The sequence below is a fragment of the Myotis lucifugus genome, unplaced genomic scaffold (genome assembly GCF_000147115.1).
Source record: "Myotis lucifugus unplaced genomic scaffold, Myoluc2.0 scaffold_58, whole genome shotgun sequence".
NCBI lineage: Eukaryota > Metazoa > Chordata > Mammalia > Chiroptera > Vespertilionidae > Myotis > Myotis lucifugus.
In genome coordinates, this window is record NW_005871106.1 from 4243981 (window position 1) to 4259096 (window position 15116).

The 15116-nt window shown below is 44.0% G+C and overlaps 1 protein-coding gene across 3 annotated transcripts in view; it reads left to right on the forward strand.

Moving 5' to 3' along the window:
• The window catches only part of MTCL1 (microtubule crosslinking factor 1), a 119954-nt gene that overhangs the window by 41731 nt on the left and 63107 nt on the right, over positions 1-15116 (forward strand). The window lies entirely within an intron of this gene.

Below are 15116 nucleotides of genomic sequence, written 5' to 3' on the forward strand. Positions count from 1 at the left end.
GTGTGTGTCTGGAATCTGTTGAGAAGAAAATATTTGTGCAAATGAGAGATTTGTAAATCTCAGGCTGTTGCTGACTCTGCACTTTGTCTGAATGTTTACAAGGAATTTTGAACATGTTTGGACATAGCTTGTGTGTGTTCTGTCAGTTGGGTATTCTACCAGGTGCTTGGTTCTGTGTTGTAAGTTTTATGTGGGGAGACATTAGACTCATCTCTTCTGGTGACCACCCCGGAGTGTAATGTGATGTTTTATCTCTGCATCTGGGGATATGAGGAATGCTGCTCCTACCATTCTGGGCTGCTCTCAAAAGTAGACCATCTGAGTCCTTCCAGAATAGATTGCTGTTGTTTTGGAACAAGATAACTTAAATTTTGTGCTGCAATTTCTCACTGGGATGCTGTTTTTGACACATTTCTTGACTATCAACACTAAAAAACAATCGCTTTTTTGTTCTTGGGGGTTTTTGCTGCATGTCCTTCACTGGTCAAGGAGACACAGGGCGAACTTTCTCATTGTCCTGAACCCCACAGATCCAGTGCACGGTGGGTGTTGGTGAGATATGGAGGAGGCGCAGCACAAGTGAGGTCAGCTACTGGCTCAGAGAGCCAATGGCTTTTTTGGAAGAGGGGAACATCACAATAAAGTCTTTTTTTCTAGTCATGTTGAAGACTAGATTAGATTAGGCGTGCTTTGAGCTGGGACAGAAGGAGTCAGTAGATGAACAAGTACAAATTAGTAGTTACAGAATAGGCACAGGATGTAAAGTACAGCATAGGGAATATAGTCAATAATATTGTAATAACCATGTCTGGTGTCAGATGGATACTAGATTTATCAAGGTGAAAGATTAATAATGTCTAATCCCTGGGTTGTATACCTGAAACTAATATAATATTGTATATCATCTGTAATTAAAAAATAAAAATTTATGTAAGGCAACCAAAAAAAAAAGGGAGTCAATTGTATTCTCATTGGAAAGTTGTTTCATTAACCTGGGCATGAGGTATTGAAGACCTAGATTAGGGTAGTGACGCTGAAAATGAGGGGAAACAATAAATGTGGAGGTATCATGAATGGAGTTTTGTTGAATCTATAAGATCAAAAGGAACAGAAGCAGAGAGGCCTCTGGTGCTTTGAATCTGGGACATTTGGTGATAAATGGAGAGGGCTGACCTGGGGAGAAGATGATGGGGTCAGGGTCAACTTGCAGAATGAGGTAAAATTAAGGATATTCTAATATTTTAAACAGGAACATCTAAATAGCGTCATTTTGAGTAAGAGATGTGAAGATCATGACTTTATGAAAATTATCCGCATATTAGAAGTACTGAATAGCAGTTTTGTAAACTTCATTAAACTTTTTTTTTTTAATTTTAAGCTTTCACATACTAGTTGCATAATAACTGAAGGAGAGCTTAGTTGTTAACTTTTAAATAGAAAAAAACTTCTTTTAAGTTTGATGGTTCTCTTTAGCAGCTGCTACTTGCTTGTCCAGGTTTGATTTGGAGGAAAGTTTAGGAAAGGCCTGGTGTGGCTTTTGGTCTCAGAGAAAACGACGTGGAACAGCAAATTAAACAAAGAGTGAAAACATTTCTAGTATGAGATGTGCTGCACTTTTTAGGCCAGACACACAGAGCAGTTCTGTGGTTCCTGGGGTAACTGTTTAAAAACCTTACTTGCTGCTTTCTCACTTTTCAAACTCAATGGAATGATGTTGGAAAATGTTGTTGCAAATGCGAATGAGAAATGATAAGTTGATTGATCAGTTATTGAGTAGTACGGAGTTGTGACTAGGAGCCCTCTTGCTATTCAAGCAGCCACATAGCCCCTGCCCTCCAAGAGTGATGAGTGAGGAGGCCCTGGGCTTCGTACAGTGAGCAGTAAACCATAAGTGAGGCATAGCACCAGGCCGTGGACAACGGGGACATGAAAAGCCTCAGAGAATACGAGGGCATACAGGGAAACAAGTGGACCGAACATGGCCACTCTGAGCTATTACTGCAGGGACAAACAGTGGAGCTGGGCCAAAGGCAGAGGTTGGTTGCCCTTTAATTATTATTATTATTATTATTATTGTATTTAAATGTTATCAATGGGGACATCTGTAATAGTAACAATAAAAATAAAGTTTTTTTAAAAAAGAATATATAGTTTACAAAAATAAATAAAAGTTATCAATGATCAGACCACAAAACCTTCAGGAGAACTGCAGTAACTCAGAGAATAGAAACAAATAAGCCAACCCCCTGGCCAGGCAGTGGGGGTGTCAGGCTGGGTCACAGATAGAATCTGCGGGCACGCTCAGAACTGGAGATAGAAGAGCCCGTGGCAGGTGAGATGCTTTTCAACAACATTAAAATCACTTTTTAAAGTGTCCAGTGCTAAATTCTATTGTCATAGGCAGGACCTTTGAATCAAGTTGTTTTCCTTTGACTCAAGTCCGCAATCAAGTGAAGACTCTCATCATTACGTGAAGGAAGATATTGACAGGTCTGGGATTTGATTTTACCCTGCTACAAGATAACAGTCTAGCTTGTTCCAGGGTTTCTGACAGAAGTCATGAGACTCCTGGGCTAGAGACAAAGGATTTTGTTTCTCTGGGCACCCAGTCAGCATCAGCACAGTCAAGTTTCCCTTGTCCCCAAGCCCAAGGAGCAGGACCCAGTGAGTCCAAATGGATGCTGTGCACACAGTGGCCTGTGCCATGCCTGGGGAACGCTGAGCCAGGGGTCCATAAACTCACATGCTCTTTGCTGCAGAGAGAGATGCTACCTCATCCTTCAAGGTTGCTCACTGCAAACACAGCCCTGAAATGGTCCAGGTAAAGACTGATCCAAGCCTTGTGTCCTTGGCCCTCCCAGCAGGATAGGTAGGAATGGGAGAGACCCATGGAGACCATCTCCTATTAATATAAAAATATAAATAGCACAGTGTACAGGTGAAACCCTGAGAGTAGTCTTAAAATATGTGTCTATTTAGTAAATTACCATGTCATATCATATCATTGCAATATATATTTCAAATATAAATTAGATATTCTTATTTCAAACTATTTGAAAGTCCTAGTGCTCTTCCTACAGACTGTGATAAAGCAACCACTTGAAAAGCTTTCTCCCTTTCTTCCTTCCTCTCCCCCTTATTTTTAAACAATCCCTTTAGCATAATATTCTACCAGGTGCTGTTGGGAATATGGAGGAAGTCGATGATTCTGTGTTGGTTGCAAAACATATTAGAATGATGAGACGGGCTTGCATGAGACAACCAGAGTAAATCTATCGATTGCTGGATAATGAAGGCCCAATGATGGCAGAGGGAAAAGTGACCCAAATCATTCGGTAACGTTTCTATCAAGAATGGTTACAGGTTTTTTAACGGGTCTGTATTCTCCTAGCCACAGCCACCCTGGTTCCTAATGGCTATAGAACAGAAGCGTGCAGTTCTGCAAAATGCCTGCTGCCTGAGATTGCCTCCTGCCCTCACCTCACCCCTCTCAATTGTATCTCTCTTATTCTCCATTTCTCTGTCTCTGAAGTGTGAAGTATAGGAGTATTAATGGAAAGGGGCTTTAGTTCTTCAGATTTTTTGGTGGGAAGAAAACAGTGGCCAGGTGGAGCTCACCTGAGAAAGTCTCCCCCATGCTGCACCAGATCAGAGAGCTCCTGGCTGCTTAAGCAGTTGGTGTTTGCTTCTGTTTGGATGTGGGATGTGGGGTGGCACTTTATTGAATTCACTGAAAACATTACTTGAGAATCCCTAGGTCACTTTTCTGTTGAGATGCTATGTAACAATATATCACATTTGAGTAATGCCCAGTGCCCCCCTGCCACAGTCTCACTCCCCACAGGAGGGGTGGCTCAGGAATGCCAAGGCACTTGCCTGAGGTCGCACAGCAGGTGGCAGGGCCAGGGCCAGGACTCAGGCCTTCTGACACCCAGGTCACAGGTGCCTTTTGGGTTTGGGGGTTTTGTTGTTGCTATTTGTAATCTAGGATTTATTTTAGGTGAATACTACCATATTCGCATAAAAAATGATGGTGAGTCCTTGATTATCGCCCCTTGTCAAGCTTCGATTTAGTAAGAGTGATGATAGTGGTGAGATGATAATCTGGTCTTAACACTTGCAGCACGGGCGATTGTCAGTCGTGGAAGTGATAACCGAGCAAGGCTTTCTTCTACCAAGGACACTTTTTTTTTTAAAATATATGTTATTGATTTTTTTTTTACAGATCGGAAGGGAGAGAGATAGAGAGTTAGAAACATCGATGAGAGAGAAACATCAATCAGCTGCCTCCTGCACATCTCCTACTGGGGATATGCCCGCAACCAAGGTACATGCCCTTGACCGGAATCAAACCTGGGACCCTTCAGTCCGCAGGCCGACGCTCTATCCACTGAGCCAAACCGGTTTCGGCAACCAAGGACACTTTAAGGGCATCTCACACCCTTCTCCTCACTTTCCCTGGGACCAGCTCTGTCCCAGAAAATCCTCCTGAAGCCAGCATAGCTTCTTAGATTCCAGGACATCTCTCCAGGGCCCCCAGGTAACCTGGTCTATTTTGTGACGGGTCATGACTATTTTTAATATCTCAGCCACCTTTGAAAGACAAACCATCATCTGTGTGAATGAATATAGTCGGTAAAGTCCACGGGAGGTTTGCTCCCAGGGACTTGTGCATGGAGCAGGGCTTGATATGGAGGGTACATAGTAAGTTGTAAAACATTACACAAATATGACTATTCTCATCTGTTTTGTTGGCTTGTATTCAAGATGAGAATTCACAGGCGTGGAGTGAAGGCAGGGGCTCTGTCCGAGGAGTTGGGTGCTGAGCTTTCGCACATGAGTGCTGAGGTCTCTTTTGTAAGGTGCCAGGCCTTTCTAGAGGTTGTAAGGTGGCCTGGTGACTTCTGGCCCTTATCACATTTCCATTATAGAACCGTGTGAGATTTCAGCCTCAGCGAACCAAGAAAAAGAATTGTAGGTATCAAAGATAAGAGATTCAATTCTCACTTAGAGTTTCAGGAATACTGAAGGATAAAACCAAACTTTTTGGAGAAAAGAGAAATTTAGAGACTTTACTGAGAAAGGAGAAAGATGAGACTGTGTCTTTTTCTGAAATTTGGGTGTTGGCAGCTTTAAGCCACTAGAACATGGTCACAAATCCCAAAAGAGCTGTCATGAATCCCAAGCGATGCATTTCCTGGGCGAGGTCTCCTCTTAGAGCCCTTCTCCCTGATGTTAGCTGGGTTTTACCTACTTCCCATGGCTGCGGTCATCCCAGCTCCTAATTGATTTGACTCCAGAGGACCAGGCTGGCTCGGGGCAAAAGAGAGGCTCTGCCAATGCCTTGATGACAGACTGGCAGAGGCAGAGGCAGCCACAGAGCCCACAGCAGAGCCCCTCCCACGAGGTCAGGGTTGACTGTATCTTATAAATTCCATTTAAGAAGGCGGCAAAAAGCACAATATATTTTGAAAAGACTAACTGGGAATTAGAAATACCGGCTTTCCCACTGTTGAGTTCTGTGTGCCACCACGGTGCTCTCTTCACGGTTCCAAACTCCCAGGAGTCTAGAACTTCATCGTCATCTATCATGGTTGATTCCATCTACTTATTGTTTTACATTTTAGCTCCTACTGAGAAAAGTTTTAGTTCCCTGGAAGTCATGTGGAACCCCTCTTTTCCCTGAGGATGCCCAATCAGCAAACAGTCCCTGCAGAAACTAAAGATGTGTGTCCTGGTGACCAAGAAAACCCCCGTCAGACTCTGTAGCGGGTGGTTTCCGTGAAATGCTGGTCAGTAACAAAACTCAGAAGGCCAGGGAGCAAGGAGATCTGTGAACGTGTCAAGTGTGAGTCTGATGGCCCATGGAAGTCACAGGGGCTGAGTAACAGGAGAGAGTTGTACCCCCACATCTAACCCAGGGACACTGCAGAAGCACTTCTATACAAGCACAGATATGTTTGGAGAGATGTGTATAGGAAAAGGAGGTCATTTGGATTTTGAGGGATATTCTCTTCTAATAGAAGTGGTCTGGTAAAGGTTTATAGTTCTTTAAAAGCAACATTTTTTACGGTATTGAAGACTATCATTGTCTTTTTATTGTTGGTATTAATAAAATGTGCATGTTCCTTTGATACAGATATTTTCCCTTTAGCTGGTTTTGTAACTGGATTTGGCTAGATAAGGTTTTAAAGGCTGGTTTGTCAGCTTTTTAGCCAAGAAAGATAAAAGGAAGTGCTTCCAATAATGACTCACGAACTAGATGGTAGCAGCCTCTGCTAATCCTCCCTGAGGAATTACACCAGACGTCACCAGAGAGATTTTCCGGCTATCTAACCGTGACTCACTTCCCATTTCCTGGGTAGAGATAATTTCTTCTGTAGATTAAAGCAGTGCCTGTCACCTGGCTTTTCCTTAATCCATAGGATTTGACATCAAGAAAGGCAGTGGGTAAATTTTTCAGGTTGGTTAATCTGATCTGTGACGAGCTTGGCACCTTGGCCTTAGGACTAGTTAAGCTTATGACTTGATAAATCTGTAAGAGTCTGGTCTCGTGTGAGCTGTGATTGTGTTACTTTGTGCTGAGAATTGTTAATGCTGATCACATATTTAGGCATGCTCTCATCCCACGGGCCAGGGACCTCAGGGAACTGAGAATTCTTGGTTATCACATGTTTGTGATCAGACAAGAGACAGATAATAATAACAAGGAGGCAAAAACTCTTACTGCAAATTGTGCTGATACCCGGGGAAACCTGACGCAGGGTTTTCAGAATCGAGATGAAGAAGGCTGGCAATAACAACATTGCAGGTTTCTCTCCAAGACTCTTCCTCTTTCCCCTCCACTTATTAGAGAGTAAAACACAGTTGAAATACCTCCTCCAGAATGTCAGTCCAGGATAGCAGAGGAACAGATGGATACACTGACAGAAAGGGCTGGGAGACTGCGGCGGGGGAGGGAAGTTGTTATTGTTGCTGAATTCTGCATTTGGGATCACTTTTGGAGGAATGGCCTTTGAGGGGATAGACCTAAGCAGCAGATCACACACACACACATTGAGCTTTTAAAGTCATCGATAGTGCCTGACAGGCCATCAAGCATACCCTTCAATCAGTGCATCTGTATGGCTCAAGGTCCAAAAGTAAATACTGCTTCTTAAGGCAGAAGAAAACGGTAGCATGTTTTTAATATTCTTCCTGGAGCTCAATACTGTTATCCATCCTCGCCCTTGCTAGTCCCCAGCCGCAAACAGGAGCCACGTTCAGGAGGGATTCTGAAAAGACACTGCTGATCTCCAGGCTGCTGTAACATCGGCTCCTGGAGGTTGAAGAGTGACCGTTTCTCCCAGACAGCAGGGAATACACAGGAGAAAGGTTTCTTTCTGTTTTCACTTCACTGTGAGGCTGCTTCCCCGCAAGGACCCTCTGAGAACTTTCTAATAAGGGAGTTGAAGAGGTTCTCATTTGTCACAAACACTATAAAAACAATCTCCTGCAAAGAAAAGATGTTTAAAAAGCGGAGCATCATAATGAGGCCCTTGTTAAAGGAAATTGTTCTCTCAAGCCCAGACTTTTAGAGAAGCACGTAATTGGCATGTATTCCTAGAGAAGAGTGTAAAGGTTCATAAATGATAAACTGTTATTATAATAGGTTTTCTGAGTTTACCAGCAACCCAGACAACACGAGGCCTGGGTCTCTGAGGTCTCAGAGTTGAAGGGGGTAGAATGGGAGACACGTCAGTGAGCTGTGGGTGTCCTGACTGAGAGCACAGTGACGTGTTTGGGGATCCCAGGTTTCTCCTGGGGCCCTGAAGAGCTGGGTTCATGCTTACAGGGCCTCAGAGTGCTACAGGGCCTCAGAGTGCTCCACCTCGAAGGTGCATTTGTGGGGTGGAGTCCTTTCTTACATTATAAAAGATGGATAAATGTGAAGTGACTTTAGCAGGACAACAGATGCTTTTTGCCCCTTTCGGGACCCCCAAAATACCAAAGGCACATTACTGTTCCTTGTTGCATACTTTCCTGGGATGTAGGCTAATCTCGCTGGTCCATCTGGAATGGGAGAACAGTCAGCAGGGAGGTGAGCGGCCAACCATTGGTCTGATCTGGTTTCTCCCAAAATTCCTCATCTGAGACAGCACGGTGTCGTGGAGAAATTCAGGCTACGGAGGGAGAGACTGGGTTCAAATCCTGCCTGTGGTGATGGACAAGTTACTTTCTCGGAGCCTGTTTCCTCCAATATGAAATGAGAATAATATCTCACAGAGCTTTGAGGAGAAAAGGTCTTGAATATAAAATGTTTGCTTATAATGGAGCAAGCTATTAGATGCAAAATGCAAGCAGTGTGTTTGCTGACTCACCTGACATTTTTGACCATGATCCTTTGGTGGGCGTATGGTCATTTCATCTCATTTGCCCTCCTAACCCATCAGAAAGCAAGTGTTATGATCTTGGTTTCTCAGCTGACACAGAGGCCAAGGTAGATGGTCAGCCGGAGCTATATCTAAGGCTCGGAACTTTTTCTTTTTTACTTCCCTCTTGTCTTATCTCTATTCTTTACATCTTCCTTTACTCCTTTCATTCACTCTTTTCCTTCCGATACTTCAATGTATTTGTGTGTTTGTACAAAAAGAAAATATAAAATAATGTAGAAGGCATTCCTGCATTGCTTCCAACAAGTTTTAAAATTTTGCACGTCTATGAAAAACATGAAAATTTCTCCCACTAGTATTTTCTGATAAATTAATTTTTTCCCTACAAATAAGTTATGATCACTGAGAGAAATTATTTACTTCTTATAAAGAAACCATGCATGTAATAGTTGATTAAAATATACTGACCTGAAACATCAGTAGAAGAGAAAACCTACCTTTAGAGGTATAATAAAATAAAATTTTAAAATGTGTGCCATTGTTTAAAAAATGTAAGGCCTTTGGAGAAAAAAACTTGCTAAAGCTTTGGTCACTGTTTAAAAGCTGCCTTCAAAACATTTATAAACAGTTTGAATCTATCTGAATGTGTATTTTACAGATTAAAAACAGTACTTGATAATCTTAGCTTCTTGGCCATAAAAGGAGAGAAAGAATGTATAATATTGTACACATGGAAAGTGACATAAATCACGGGATCTTATGGTGACACCCAGAATATAAGCTATAGCGGTCCATAGAGTTTTGTTTGGGATGCTTTGTTATGGCTCTTAAAATAGACTATTTTGGATATGGTTGATTATTTTATTATGGTGAAATATACATAACCTAAAATTTACCATTTTAATCCTTTTTAAGTATATAATTCAGTGGCATTGGATACGCTCACAATGTTGTGCAACCATCACCACTATCTATTTCTAGAACTTTTTCATCATCCCAAACAGAAACTGTACATCCATTAAACAGTAACTCTTCCGCCCCCCAGCCCCTAGTAACCTCTATTCTACTTTCTGCCTCTATGAATTTGCCTAATCCAGGGATCTCATATAAATGGAATCATAAAATATTTATCTTTTATTTTCACCTGGTTTATTTCACCTAGTTTTATGTTTTCAAGGTTCATCCATGTATCAGATTTTCCTTCCTTTTAATGGCTGAATAGTATTCCATTGAGTGTTTATGCCATATTTTGCTTATCCATTCATCTGTCGAATGGATAAGAGACTTGGACTGTCTCTACCTTTTTGCCTGTTGTAAATAATGCTCTGCTGCAGGTATCCATTTGAGTCTCCAATAATTAGTGTTTTTAAAAGGTATTTTTCTGTAGGTTAGATTTCCAGAGAGAAGGTGTCAGGGCCCGTGGGTGAATGGCACCCACATGCTCCTGGAGCTGTCTTGTGCAGTCTCGGTATCTAAAGCCACCACATGCCTATAGACTCTGCAAACACAAAACACGTGGTCCATAAGCCAGAGGCAACCACCTGGCAAAGGCACAGTGACATGTAACTGAGATGGAGATGTCTCTGTGGATCCCCCATGAAGAAAACATCACTGAATAGTTCAGCATCTATTGAAGAGGGTGGGCATCACCACCAAGGAGCCTTCCAACAGAATGATCAAGGTGATCAAGTTTCCCTTGAATGCAGGAGAGAAAAAGGGACAAATACAAAAGGTTATGTGTAAGGGATGGCATGTTGCAATGTGGAGTGAGGAGAGAAGAGTTGATAGAAAGCTCATGGCTGCCATTCCTGAGGACAACTGAGGGGGATTACAGGACACCCCCCACTCCCACTACCCCCACCTGCCCTTCCAAACCCCAGAGATGGAGATGGAGCGATGTCTGTAGCAGCTGAGATGAAGGAATGAGAAAGTATCTGCAGATGGGGTACAAGGAGTGGTAGAAGGATCAGTGGGCACCCCCTCTGTGGGTTACAGGCACCTGAGGCTCTGTGGGAGATGGGAGTAGGAGAGAAACGTGAGAAGCGGGGGTGACACAGGAGGTGAGGTGGGGTGTGCACATCCTGCCCCTTCTCACAGTGGCAGCTTCCATCCTGCTTTACAGCCAGTTTCTGTGCGTCCTTTCTCCTCTTTATCAGTTTTATTCTTATTTAATTCTTGGTAGCTAGAGTCTTCTGTACACTTCTTTAGCCTGAAATAACCTGCTAACTGCGCAAAGGACATCTCTACCCTAGAATGTTAATTCACAATTAAGCTATTCTAATTGTCCTATTTCTAACAAAATGTGCAATATCTGCCCAGAGTGGAGGAGACTTTGACAATACCTTGTGTCTGTTTTCAGTCATGTGGAAGAAAACAGAGAACCATAACCCAGAAATGATCAGGGGGTTAGAAAGAAAGAAGGAAGAAAACAATGTCTAAGAAAAGAATCACACCACGGTGGGGGGGGGGGGGTTTCCCAGCACAGACAGGCCAGCTGGCAGGGGCTCCCACCTGGGGCCAACCCAGGATACGTGGGTCCGACTTGTCTAAAGGCCTAGAAAGTGCATAATCTAACTCTTTTCTCATTTTTTCCACCTGGGTGTTGGTTTATGTCTCGAGGAGAGTTTGTGTATTTGCTCATCTGACTGATGCCATGACCAAAGAGAGGAGGTCTTTCCAGCGCATCTCGTTTCACATGCTGGGTGCTTCTCGGTGCCCATCTAACACCAGACAGGAGCTGCTGTATAGAAGAGGTTTCACAATCTCTTTGCTCTTTATATCCCTTTCCTCTGCTTAATGCTTTTACTTATCCTTCCATTCAGCCCATCTCCCGCAACCTTATTATTCACTGTATGTTAATATGTTAAAGAAAAACCTTGTCTGTCACAAAGACAAGTGCCTCTCCTTTGATAATTGGGATCTGCCAGGGTCTGATATCAGGGGAGGGCATGTGATGTCACCGTTTTTCTCCTCATAGTTTGACTCGTTCTAAACATTGTGTGTGAGGCCATTTTTTTGCCATTGGCTCTTGGCATATTTAATTGCTTTGTGGAGCATCTGACCTACTTATTTCCCTGAAATGATAGAAATCACACTCAATATGAGAGAATTTTTTTGAAGTTAAAATTTCATCTGTGAATAGTAACAGACAATAGTGAGATATTTTCCCAGCAGGCTTTGAGTGGTCTGTGGTATGAATTTAGAGTTCTAAATTATCCATATGCAGAAAAGAACATACAGAAACCATCCAGATGAGCAAGTTTACACTCTGCACATTTCCCACACAGAGTGGAAAACACATTTCTGTAAACATTGGTCTTTTTTCCTAGAGAGAGAAAAAAGCTGGGATGATTAATGATGGCTCTTATTCTCAATTTGCAAAAAAAAAAAAAAGAGTGGGCGGATGAATAGCATTTGAAAATATTAACCAAGGAATGAATTATAACTGCTTAGCAGACTAACGTTGGCTTTTTATGGCTGTCAATTATTAAGCATATTACTTCATTGAGTCCTTACAAGAACCCTTTGTATAAAGTGGGTATTAATATTAGTCCCACATTTAAATAAGGAAACTAAGGCACCAGGAGCTCAGCGTCGTAGGCCATGAGCGATGTGCTTGGCTTTGGACATGAATGCCCTCCTTCCTAGTCCACCTTCCCCTTTCATGCATGAGGCTTTTCACATGCTTGCTGGGAAGCTGAAAAATTCATGAAGATATTGGTCCAAAAGCCTAATTTGAGTTTTCAAGGTTTCTCCAAAGCCATACTGTGAAACCTTTAAAAACAAACAGTTGAGATTGCACATTCCATGCTGAGAGATCTCAGGTGCTGTTACTCTAGATGGCAAAAGAAAAAAAAATGCCGAAAATGAGTCAAAGGAAAACAGCGGAGTACAGAGATACATGGCCCAAAGCTAGTGCAGGCATGAAGCATGGCGGTGTGGCAAGCGGAAGTCCGCGGACATCCAGTGGCAGGAAAAAAGCCTTGCTACTGGCATGTTCCTATTTGCAGGATATTTGCTATTTAAACCTCCAAGAGACTCTTTCTCTGAAGACCAGTTAATGCTCTGATGCACTTTTGCATCCCCAAGTACATGTTTGCAGCAGCAACGCACATGCACCTGAGTAAGGTGGAAGGAGAGGCGTGGCTGCCGGCTTTCCTTCTGGGAACCTGTGGAAGGGATGGAGGATGGAAAGGATGAGAACACGGTGCCGCCACACAAGGGCACGCACAGCACTCTGGTGAACCCAGGGGTGAGAGATGACTGAACAGATGGCAGACGGGCAAAGCAAAGGCACCTCAACTCTGAGTCACTGCGGCCTCATCACGGCACTGCAGGGGCAGACCACTCCAGGGCGAGGCGGGACTTCCTCCCCGCGTCTCCCTGACTGCACCGAGGACCTTTTCAAGCCTCAGTCTCCTCCTGGTCAGTGAGGAACTGTGATTCCCACTGTCCATCCTGGGAAATGCAAATAGCAAGGCACATGCACACCTTGTGGGGTATCCTTCCCTCTTCCCACAGTTCCTCGGGGCACGCATCACTCTTCCCAAGCCCAGTGCGCTTTGGGTGGCAGTGATTTTTGGTTGAACAGTAGAATCAGAGAATCTAGGGGTTGGAAGGACCTGGGACATCTGCTTTCATCCTTGGACAGGCGACGGCTCAGAAGCAGGCATGCTGGCTTGTGAGAGACAAGTGAGCGATCTGTCCCGGTGGGAAATGGCCATGGAAGGTGCATCGGGGAGGAAGCAGGATAAAGCTTTCAAGTAGAAGGGATTTCCTGATTAAGCCCCTTTTACTCTGTCAACTCTGAAACCATCAGAGTCCAGCTTGATTGCGTAAATAGATTTACCTGCAGCCCGGGGAGGAGCCCTCCTAAGAAAGGGCTGCCATGCGCCTGAGTAAAGAGCACCCTTGCCCTCTATAGCTGGATGAGGCTTTCTAAATTGTGAGAGCTTGCACTTAAGATCTAACAACATCTGCATTTTCTCCGACCAGCATTTCACATGGGAAACTGTTAGAGATTTGGTGTCATGTTTGAAGACAAAACTAGACTGATGTGGCTCTGACACCGCAAAGCAGATTTCACACACAGGAAGAGTGCCCCGACGAGCACTGCAGCCTGCACGTTAGCAGCTCACGCCTTGGTGACACCTCACAGGGACACCCACTTCATCCTCAGCAGTTCTGTCCGGAGAGCCTGCTCCACGGTGCTCCGGAGGAGCTGTTGGAATTCTCTGGGGGAGAGGAGCAGGTGGGGGAGCTCCTTGGGCTTTCATGGTGGTCGCTCTGCTTTGGCTGTGGAGGGGCTGCAGTGGACATACCGGTCTGGGGCAGCTGACTGTGGTTTTAAACACTGTCTGGGATGTGCTGTCTCATCGACATAATGTGCTAGCAGAAATATATGCATGGTTTAGGGGCATCAAACTTCTCAGCCTGTGTTCTCAACAAAGAAGACAGGACCACAGATAAAAATGGCCCCCTAGCTTTTAATCACCTAAACGCAGCGCTGTTTTCATTCTCGCATTGAATGGTGCTCCGAAGTCTTGCCCAGGCGTTTCCCCGCCAGGCTGGGCAGGGCAGCCCCTCCCTCTGCTCTGTGCCCATCCTTAGCCCAGGGCAGCTAGTGTTGTGCTTTTGGGCCAGGTTTCCTTCTACAGGAAGCATGTCTGTTTCTCAGTGCCCACTGGCTGGCCCGCCGCTGAAGGCAGGGCTGGCCAGCCCCCACCACAGTGTCCCAGCCGCTCTTGGGCTCTAGGGGTTTGTTTCTCCAGCTACAAGAACAGGCAGCATCTTGCCCCCTGCCCCGCAGCTCAGTTACTGGTCTTGCTTAGCTGAATCATCTGCAGTTTCCCGAATGGTGGTGGAGGCCATTGGACATTTGAGAGAGCTTTTGCTCCATAGGAATCATGAAACCACGGGCGAGCATCCCCACTCGCCCCTTAAATCACTCAGCGTGCATCTTGGTGTTAAAGGTGGGAATCCAAGTTGTCATGAAGGATTGTTGAAGATTTACCCAAGGGGCAGGAATAGCTTTATGCAGAATACTAACCAGGGACGCTTTTGAGATTTCAGAGCGTTTCGGTGGATAATGAATGGATCTGAGCAGTGGCTCAGATAACAGGGCTCCTCAGCAGACATGGGTCAGCAGGTTGGTCTCCGCCTGGTGGGGGAGACTCTTTGAGAGGAAGCCATCAGCCCGGAGGATGATTAGAATCTCAGATCCACTTGCTGTCCCCAAATGAGCATTAGGCCCTTCTTTGTCCTCTGTTGGAAGATATATTTGATGATCCCCAGCAGCACAGAGCTAATCCTGCTGGGGGGCTAATCCTCCAGTTTAATTTCCTGTTATTTTCTGTCTCTCTGGAGGCCACACAATCAGTCTTGTCTGTCAGTCTTGTCCATCGCTTCTAGAGGAGGCCAGGGAAAGGCAACACAGTATTAGGTTTAGTGGGGACATTTGCATTATGAGCCAGTTCTGTTGTCCTTAAAACATAACATCGTCCTTGATCTGAAAATATAATATATATTAATTTTGATAATTTGGGAGAAATACAAAAAGTGTATAAAGAAAAACATGAAGCCACCCATAATTCTACTGCTTAGTAAAAATTTCCCAGTTTTTAGTAATCATAATTATTAATGGCTATACAATATTGTATTAACCGTTTTCCGTGAAGTCAAGAACATATGTGCATAATGGTTTTCTTTCCAACATTATGGCAATTTTCACATACAGTGAAGCTT